This window comes from Diadema setosum, chromosome 20 (genome assembly GCF_964275005.1).
Source record: "Diadema setosum chromosome 20, eeDiaSeto1, whole genome shotgun sequence".
Classification (NCBI taxonomy): domain Eukaryota; kingdom Metazoa; phylum Echinodermata; class Echinoidea; order Diadematoida; family Diadematidae; genus Diadema; species Diadema setosum.
This window is the reverse complement of record NC_092704.1, coordinates 25,578,213-25,589,585: the sequence shown is the minus strand read 5'-3', so window position 1 is coordinate 25,589,585 and position 11,373 is coordinate 25,578,213.

The following is an 11,373-nucleotide window of genomic DNA, read 5'->3' as shown; positions in this document are numbered from 1 at the left end:
GATTTTAAATTTTGAATGATGCACTCTTGATGCATACTTCAGTAAAGATTTCAACACATGCTTAGAGAGAGTGTGCCTGTGAGAAAATGTCGAAAGTTTGGGCTTGGGCATATCGAATGCAATGTTCAGATTATCAGGGATTTGGAAGACATTTCTCGTTTTACTTTCTGTAATTGGGATTCAGCGTGAGACAGTTGAAATTCGATGAATTGCTTGAGTCTCACGCTAATTGCGTGAGAGTACATAAAAGCAAGCTTGTACGGCTGTAAGACCCGAATACTCGGAGATTGTGGGGGGAGGGGGAGGAAGAAGAGCCTCTAACGAAGTTTACACTGTAAAAACATCGGTGTTAGATTTAACACCATGGGTGTTAAATTTAACACCGATCAAGTGTTAATAGAGGACCACACCCACAGGTGTAGAAAATGCACTGTGATGGTGTTGAAAAGTGTTCACCTGACACTTCGTGGTGTTAATTTGACACTGTACCTGGTGATATTTTGACACTGTACTGGTGGTAATTCAAAAATGACACCACATGGTGTTGATTTGGTATTGCTGGTGTTAACATCAATGGTTTAACACCCGTCCAGCTTCAATAAGAGAGCACACCAGCTGGTGTTACTGTGGTGTAAATTTATTTTCACATTTTTTCAACAATCTAGTATATTAATGTAAAATTATTGATCGTCTTGTTTAAATTAAGATTCAACAAGAAGTGCAGTTACTAAGAAACTCTTCAAAAAACGGTTTTATATTTGGAAATGACACCCGGAGGTGTTAATTTAACACCATAAATGAGCGCCGAAAATTTAACCCCAGATCGGTGTTCACTATTTAACACCGGACTTTTTGCAGTGTTATAGGTACGATTGAATGATCATTCTTGAGCTGAAATCTCCTCCCATTTAGAACTTGAACATCATTAAAACAAACACACAAACAAACAAACAAACATTAAAACCGAGCTGGATAATCTATTGATTAAAAGTCAGAAAAGTCTGTCAAATTCTAGAGAAAAAGAACAAGAGCCACCACAACGTAAAACACTGCCTTTAAGTCCTTCCTCATCTATATAGTACATCAAGATACTTCAAAACTGGCATTAAGACTGTAAACTGTCAATGATTCATTAATGTTAAGTGAATTTAAGCCTTAATCATGTTAATACGTCATCCTTAAGGGTCCTCATCCTAATTTACCCTTTTGAAATTATCATCTATATTGTCATCAGCTACTCCATGATTAACAAAAACCACATTGATTTAAATCATTCGGGAATCTGAAACAAAGCAAAGGTAGAACATTTCAGTTCCGAAACACCTAAGCTTGAAAGCTGGAAGAACTGTATAAATTTGTTTGTAAAACTATTTCAAGAATATCTAAACTCTATGTCTCCGTAACATGGAACTTCGTAGAAGAACGAAGTACATCTGATTTCCCATAAGTAACAAGTTAGAGTTTGACTTCATTTGATAGTATATGACAAGAATATTCAGAAATACACCCGAAATAAACAACTGATATACATGATGAGACACGTAGTAATATATACATCATCATCTCACTCAAAATCGCCATTTGGTTTGGCAAGTGAAAAAGGAAAATGTAATGAGTACTATTACATTTCGTAATTCTATGTTCAAGGGGAGATTTTTTTCAATTTTTTTCAATTCAATTCAATCATAGTTTATTTCCAATCAACGAAAATCCAAAAAAAAACAACATAGTACAGCGTATACATGTGATGAAATATTGTTCAAACGTTTGCAAAAGATTCAGGTAATATATATACGAGACAAGTTATAGAACAACATAATCATTATGTACAATATGTAGGAAAACACTGTATAAATACTTCGTGGGAGAGCGGAAAATCAATTCGATTATGGAAAATAGTGATCCACTAAAAAGCATAGCTTGTCGGACGTGGATCGCTAGACAAATAATGAGTAAATTATATACTATTCTATAACAATATACATGTAATTATTTTGAGATACACCGGTTGGGAAAAAAATATAGAATACCAATGCTAGTGCCCGGACACTGCTCACTGAACCACGTGTACCGGGAAAATATGACAAGGACAACACGTTCGTACACACATTCGATTACCCACACGTATACACTGTAAGACGCGAGACAGTACCGAGAGGAGAGAAGACGGTAACAATACAAGTCTACGAGGAACAAAAGACAGGAAAGGAAGAGGAGAGAAGAAAGAAGAGAAGTCTGCACACAGAACACGCCAAGTGCTGCGACATCAGGACAGGTGAAGGCTCAAGCATGAATCCAAACAATTTAAATTATCTAAGATTATAAGTAGAAAGTAAATATTTTCTGAGTTTGTATTTAAATGTAACAAATTTGGGGGAATCTTTTAAACTATTATCTAAGCTATTCCAAAGTCTGGGTCCGGTATAAAGAAATGTATTTTGGGCATGTGCGGTTCTCATTAGTGGAAGATGAAATTCGTCGGATCGTCGCGTGGGATAGTTATGAACATGACTATTTCGATGAAATGAATCATGGAATATTTTAGGTAAAAAGTTACTGTTGTAATTAAACATAAACTGGCCAAGTTGAAACACATACAAATCATTTACTTTTAATATTTTATGGTCAGAAAACAAAGCATCTGTATGTTCTCGGGTATGTAAATTAAAAACAATTCTAAGCGCTTTCTTTTGCAGTAAAAGAAGTTTATCAAGTAACATCTGATATGTATTACCCCAAGCAAGAATCCCGTAGTTTAAATCTGCCCTGTAGCAAACACATTCGAGTTGATTGTGTCAGTGACTTTTATTGTAATACCACGATTTTCTTCAGTTGAAGAGGATCATTGTTATCCCATTATACTTTAAATAACAAGGTCAAATGTATCGTTTGATGCAATTGATTCGATTATATTTTTAACTGTTTTTTTTTTTTCATTTTAGAAGTGAAAAGGCTGATTCAACGACAAAGCTATAGAACAGTACAATGACTACCACAGAAATTTTGAGATGTTCGTGGATTGACATGCTTCTACAACAATGGAGCCGGGAATGGTACATTCTTTATTGCTTGCCTGATTTCAGTCGACTTTATCACTTCTGTTTCTATTCCACCAGCTTTCAGCCAGGTTTTGATTCTCTTTTGACTATTGCTTTACAGAAAAGAATGAAAGGGCCATTCAGCCTCTCAACTCCAAGTTAAGAAGGTGAAAATTTGACACATGAACAAAACGAAACGATAAAACAAAACGAGCAAGAAGAATGCAAAACTTCTTTCGACTTTGGGCGAGTTATATTATGAACGCTGCTATTTCTATCCTTGATGCTGGCAACTAAAGGAGATACTACCAAATAGCGATGACATTACGGCAGTTAATAAAAGTTTGATAGTGCTTCTGCAGCAACAATTGCGAAAATTGTTGTGGGGTTTTGGGGGTTTTTTTCCGTCCGTGAGTACAATTATCATTGTTGTAATTAGCATCTTTAATTTCAAAACATCATTATTATCATTATTACCATGCTACCATAATCATCACTGTTGTGACTGCAATCATCAGCTGAGTTACAGCCTATATAGGCGACTAGTATCTTATGTCGTTGATCCAGTATACACGGTTTTTGTTAAGAAAAAGCAAAACATAACAAGCCTAAATTACGCTGATATAATGAAGTCGTGTCTTGGCGAATTTTGCAGCTGGGATGATTTTGTTCCTTGGATGAAGAGGTTTATCGTTTTAGAGGTCTACACAGAAAATGTTATGCATACTAGTGGTAAGCTCTGTGCAGTATTAAATAAATACGACAGGGTAATATCTGTTATTTCGATTATATTGTGAACGCAATTTGATTAAAATTCCGCCTATCATTCTCTTTTGCCTGGTCTTGGTCCAAATGTCTTGCTAGCGGCTAAAAAGCAGGCAATGACTATTCGAATATTGTTCATCAAATGAAACTATATCGCAGATAATGTTTTGACATGTCCAACTTGTGCAATCGTAACTGCTGTGATTTACACAATATTATTCGGAGAGGTATATATATATATATATATATATATATATATATATATATATATGAAGAGTTTGTTTGCAAAAACCGATTAGTCCATTTTTGAAGATTTTGAAGTACGGTCTCTGTCATTAAGTACAAAATAATACCTTTTAAAATTAATGATATATTGGTCACTACATATAAAGGTACATTTTTGAAGTTATGGTCAAGAGAAGCAAAAAATTTCTTATTATTCTCTTTATTTTTCTTGACCTTTGATCGCAAATATCTCCATTTGACAAATATGGACTTATCGGTTTTTGTAAACAAACTCTTCATATATATATATATATATATATATATATATATATATACACGCACATATGAATGTATATATATATATATATATCATCTGCAAGATATTACACTTGTCATGATTAATAAGACAATACCCTCATCGCAATGTGTGATTTCTTCTCAAACAAAAGAAAATGTACATAAAATAGAGTAGATCTGTCTTGCTCTTTTTTTTTCTTCTTTTTTTTTTTTGGGGGGGGGGGTTCTCACGGCTTACTTGCACCAGTTTGTAACATTCCCTCTAGTGACTCTGACAAAATTCAACATACAATGTCTTTGCAAGAAAGTGTTCATGGAACGATAACTCTAAAAAAATGCGACTGCGAGCAATTTGTGATTCGGACTTGGATTATGACGAAAGCTATTTCAATATTATCAAAGTAATTAGTTCTCATGATAGAACGCTAATTTTATAATGTTGTCTTCACTTAACAAGGAAATCCAGTCCAAAATATAAGTTAGCCTGATAAAAAAAAAGAGTAAAATCGTACGAGTTCAATGGTAAAAATTTAACTGAAATCGGATGAAAAATAAGGAAGTCATGACATTTTAAAGTTTTGGTAATTTCTGCAAAAACAGTTCGTGTACAGTGGATATAAATATGCAAATGATTGAGATAACATGTCATACCCTCACAATTTTCCATTGATCGTGTACAAAAAACTGACAAAAAATCAGTGTTTCTGTCTTTGAAGTCTGAAACATGATGTTATTCGTGGTTGAATAACTTCACAATTATAGTAACCATTTAGACATACGAGGATCTGGCCTCGGGCATAATTGCGTTTGAATGAAAAACTGGAAGTTTCATGTTCAAACTGGAAATTTCAAAATTTTATGTACAAACTATATGGTAAGTTGTGAGGAAATGACATGCTTACTTTGGCATTTGCATAATTATTCATATTGACTTTTCAAGAACTGTTTCTCCCAAAAACAGCGAAACTTCAAAATGTCATAACTTCCTTATTTTTCATCCGAATTCGATCAAAGTTATACCGTTTAACTCGTAACATTTTATTCTTTCTTATCAGGCTAACTTATATTTGGACTGGACTTCCGCTTTAAGATTGTGTGTAAGTAAGTTTGTATGGGAGGAGTTTATGTCATGTAAAATAGAAAATGCAATACTGTATTTTGTATCTATGTAATGTATCAAATGATTGTAAATATTATTTCTTTGTTAGAAAGCTTAATTTGATCAAAAATCTTTATATGATTATTGTTGTATTTACGTTTGTCTGTTGTACTTTTGAAAGAGTTTCAAAAATTATTCAAAACTGAAATTGAAAAAAAAAGAAACATAAATAATTTATTGCAAAATTCAAAAAATTGGGTATTTGAAATATCATGAGCAAAAAAAAAACGACAACAACAAAAATAAAAACAAAACCAATCCACTTGATGTACAACAAAATTCCTCTGAGGTTTTAACACTGGTTGATATACCCAACATAACACTGACACCGCCCAGGAATGAGTCGGACTTCTTTGTGAAGCAGTCATTGGGCGAAGGGGGCGCTGTTGAAGAGGTTGGCGCTCGACCAACTTGAAGCATATTTGTGGTCAACATGCATCAAACCACTAAACTCAGTGAAGGTTTCTTTCGTCTTCACTTCCAATAAACAGATCTATCGCTCAAAAGTGTTGTTACCCCAATGTAATCAGTACAAGAATATCACGGCTCGTAATTAGCTTGGTCAACGACTAATGGATTAGATACAGTATTATGAATTTAACAAAATGCGAAAATCATCCACATCTATTAATGAGCACCTAATGCATTGGGGAAAAGAACGAGACTAAACGAGTGCGATGAACTGACTAGTCATAATACATTTTGTATAAGTCAATTGGAAAATGAATAAACAAACAAACAAACAAATGAGTTTATAGTTTATTGTCGTAGGACCCCTGGTTGTGGTTGTGTGTCTTATTTGCGTTGCTGTTGTTGTAACCTGTCTGCTTTTTCTATATTTTTGCCCAGCAGATGGCGCTATCACGAAATGCGTCTTAGTTCCCATCAACGGTCTTGTATGAGGTTTAGGGCTCACACCCATAAATATTTCCCCATAGGGATGTGTGTTAAAAATCAAATTTCAAAAAATTCTGTAAAATAGCTGGGAGAAATGAGGTGTTTCAGCTTCACTAACCTGGATAAGTGAGATATATCCTCTCATCCATCAAATTTTCAGGGTGGATTCTTCAGTTCAAACTCTGTCCAGGGGTCCGCAAAGCCAGACTACGAGTTCTTGTCACTCAAAAAATCACCCATTTTCCGTACACGTACCCAATGAAATATAGTCCCCTCAAATTCCACCAGAAAAGCTTTCATCTTCCAACCAAAATGCAATTTGTAGAGGAATTCATACTCAATATCTACAGCTATTCAGCTTTTTGCTAAACTACATCATTGATTTTTAATTAATTTTTTTTCTTCATTTATTTTGGTATCTTTGGTACGAATTTGTGAAGGGGTCTGGGACAGTCCATTGTATTTACGGGTGTGAGCCCTTTACATGTTGGTCAGTTGAGGATTACACGGTACATTGTGCAGAAGATTGGCTGAAGGTCTCACAACTCTTAAGAAAGGTGACCAGCCCGGGGCCCATCACTGTTTGTTGTTGTTGTTGTTGTTGTTGTTGTTGTTGTGGTGGTGGTGGTGGTGGTGGTGGTGGTGGTGGTGCTGTTGTTGTTGGTTTTTGTTTGTTTGTTTATTTGTTTGTCCGTTTGTTTTTGCTTCAAAGATACTGAAATAGATCTGGAAACAAATAAGATATGAAAGATAAACAATACAATCCCTATGAGGTGTGGTTGATGAAGGTAATATTTTTTTTGACGAAACACACCTCATTCAGAGGCTAGAAATGCTTTCTTTTAAACTTATATCCTCATTCCGATGTGTTGGCTCAGTGAGTAGAGCGGCTGCCCTCACAATCGGGAGGTCGTGGGTTCAAACCCCGGCCGCGTCATACCAAAAGACGTTAAAAGATGGGAGTTGCTGCTACCTTGTTTGCCGTTCAACAGTTGAAAAGGTTAGAGCAACGTCGATCTGGCGCTGCTCAGTGGCTGCCGGGCCCACGATCAATTGGGCAAAAAGAATTTCCTTTCTTGGACAATAAAATTTGGAGTTTATATCCAAAACAATTATTATTATTATTATTATTATTCCACAGAGATATTTTCTGATCGGTCACTCGTCGGGCGTAAAGCTACATGTATTCTCTTCCGGCCATCAACCGAAGTGCATCGGATCGCAGTCTGATGAATCCGACTTGTGTTGGTCGTCTATCAGTTCAGTGTTAGACATGCTAGGCGGTGATCCGATGAGGCAAAATCGTCCGATGAGGATCACGGGCAATATGTCTGACACTGACCTGATACTCGACCAACTCAAGTCGATTCAGCAGATTGTGATCCGATACATTTCGGTGGGCTGCCAGAAGGAATAAACTTTGCTTCCGATGAGTGACCGATGAGGAAAAAAAAAAACCGCTGTGGAATGGGGGTATAACGAGGACTACATTTTGTGTCGATGTAGATTCAATTTAAAAAAAAAAAAAAAAAAAAAAAAAAATATATATATATATATATATATATATATATATTATCTTATGAGTGGTAAAACCATAGTCTTTATCTGATAAGGACCTCTAAGCAAATTTTGAGCAGAACACCTCCCCCCCCCTCCCCCCCCCCTCCCCCCCCCCCCCCCCCCCCCTCCCTTGTGGATTTCGGGACTGAAGTGAAATACACTGGTTTACTTTGGCATGAAACAAGAAGGACATTGAATTTGTCATATTTTTTTTAATTTGTTCTTTATTCCATCTGTATTCTTATATTTAGTATTTTTATTCATATACGTGTGTCTATGGAGAGAGGAGTACAGGCATGAGACCTATAATACTTTGATAGAGAGAGAAAGAAAGAAAGAAAGAAAGAAAGAAAGAAAAAAAGAAAAAGAAAAGAAGGAAGGAAGAAAGGATGTAAAAAAAAAGAACGTCTCATTGGACAGTCTGAGAAAATCATGATGTTTACAATGGTGTACGATGGAATCTGTTAATGATTAAAAAATGGCGATTTGGGAAGATTAAAGAGAAGTCATTGTCTTTGTCCGTCTTCATCTGTGTGTTTTCTGACTTTCTTCTGTCTGTATAATATCAGGAGCTATATTTTCTTCTTCTTCTTCTTCTTTCTCTCTCTCTCTCTCTTTCTGTGTAATGACTCTCAAATAAATAAAAAGAGAGTGATGAAAACAGGAGGTTGGTCTCCCTGCCCTTATCAACTCTGAGGAAAAAGAACGACGTGGTTGTAGGTCGATTGTTGGCGAGTTCGGGCATCAGAAAGCAAGAATGTGAACTTCGTAGTACAGTATAGAATCACTCAATGAATCGACAGTCATAATGCTGTAATACTGCCACCAACGATGAGAAAGCGTCGCAGTGTGTCGATGCTATTGTTGTTGCTATATTTCATCTAGACCGTGGGGTAGGAAGAGAAAAGATGTACAGCTGTACTACTAGTATGCCAACATAGCCGTATGTGATGTGAATGATTTCACTCAGGTATGCTGACCTCACATGCAGTTCTAGTAGGTACAGCAATGGACTAGACAGACTTGAGCAAGCGGCACGCGCGAGTTACTAGTACATGTATCTCATGCAGTGCCCACGTACAGTGTGTATTAATAGGTGCTGATGCACCATCACAGCTTTGTATACCAATGGGGTACTGGCGAAGTGCTTCCCAGGCCAGTCCTGATAGTGCACACCACGGTACAAACGCAATAGCTTCCTAACTCGTATGTCGATTTGTCTGTCATTAATTGTCTGTTTGTCCATGATTATGTGAAACTTAGTAATGGGGGTGGATTTCGACTCAGAAGTGTTTTGTTTCGACGTATACAATATAAATTCATTCATCACGGAAAATTTCCAGTATAGGCCCTATACAAAGAAAATGATCCTTACACATCATTGAGGAGAAGAAAAAATTACCTTCTGCAAAGTCAACAAAAAATGATTGTTTGGTTATAATCCTCCCCGTAAATAAAAGAGAACAGACAAACAGACGGAACAGGACAGACATACAGGACAGACATACAGGACAGACGGAAGATTCGAGGTGCAAGTATAGATCTGTAACCGTGCTCTACCGGGCTTGCTAACAAGAGCGGTGCTAATTATCATCATTCATTCCACTCGGCTGCTTTTCCAACTGCACTTTCCAAGCACAACATTCCCCCCCCCCCCCCCACCTCTCTCTCTCTCTCTCTCTCTCTCTTTCCCTCACTCTCTTTCTTGCCTTGGATTCTCAAAAATTATTTTCTCTCGATCTAAAACTGGAACTGTATTCCACAAACTATTTTGGAATTTCTAAGTTAGCCTCTTCTCATACTGCCACCTTTTCTTACAATCGACAAATTAGAACAAAATAAGAACAACATTATAGGTCCTAATAGAGAAAAGTCGTGGTAATGTTTACAATTATGATAATAAAAAAGACAATCATGATAATGAGTAGTGAAAATAGACATCCAGTTGAGACGAATATCCGCAGTGCAAGGAAGAATTAAAGTGTAGAGTATCCATCTGATGCTAATATCCCCCCCCCCCCAAAAAAAAAAAAATAAATAAATAAATAAATGAATAAAAAATAAAAGACGATGATATATATCATTTATTTAGTGAAACCTGTCTGTCTCAGATACGCATTTTCCAGTCTCGTTGATAGAATGTGAATAAAGTAAAGTATATAGGTGGCATTGACTTTTCCATTTATTTTACATCAATAATATTGCAGCTCTGAGCTTTCTTTCAAGCCAAACACAGTCATGCTGTTATACAATGTTTCCACGAGTTTATGTTCGCGTTATCAAAATAATATCAGCTCTTCTTTTTATGAAGTTATGGTGACAGTTCGACCTCGATTATCCGCCCTCCTTTTATCCGGAAATCTCTATTTATCCGGACGCGTTCACGCAGTGAAGGACTTTTTTTCATCCAAGAATTGAGAAAAACAGTGACTTTCATGGATCTATTTCACTAATTTCATAAGATGTGCATGATAGGTTTCTCAATATCTAATGAGGTGAAACATGTATGATTTTCACATAAGGATATACTTTATTTTTGTGAAGAAGGGACTACAATTATGCGCAGGCTAGCATAGATTACACCACCGTTGCGGGGTACGCTATATGCCTAGCTGCTAGTGCAATGGGACGGCAGCTTGGACGGCAGCTTTATTACATTAACATTGCGTCTCCCATATCCGGCCAATTGGCTTATCCGGATGAGCGCCGGTCCCGACATGGCCGGAAAATCGAGGTCGAACTGTATTTCATTTCTGTACATTTCATGTCACAGTCTCAAATAAAACTTCATTATCATCGTCTAATCAGCAGTCATATTTATTTGGTGGCACTATCGTCATCTCTCCCACCCCCCCCCAAAACACACACACACACACACACACACAAACACACGACAACACAAAACAAGAAAAGTGATTTGAGTTTAAGTTTTATTTTGTGATCACATCATGTCCCCCCCCCCCCCCCCATGCCCATATTATGTTTTCTGGCGTACCTGCTTACTGACTGCATGATCACCCGCTGCTTATTTTCACAATGCCAGATTATGACGTATTATCATCACGTGACAGGCAGTGGTGTAATGGCCAGACCGTCTGTCGTTTCAGAGAGAAAAGGGCAGAAACAGTTCACCTATGCGCTAAAGGTAAGGTATGGATAAAGCTATAATTAAATTGAAGTTCAATTAAACTCTCGTTTTGGGGGTTGGGGTTGAGGGGAGACATAAAATGAAATCTTTAATTTTTTTCTTGTAATTTCAGTGAGAGTTTCACTATTATCAGACGAAAACAAAACCCAGAAAGTTATGGAGTTCTGAAGTTTCTCTTGCTTATCCAGAAACGTGATATGGCATGATGGGTTGTGGTTGCATATGATTTAGATCAGGTGTGGATACTTATTGCCTCATATTTCAATTACTTGCTCGTTATACAC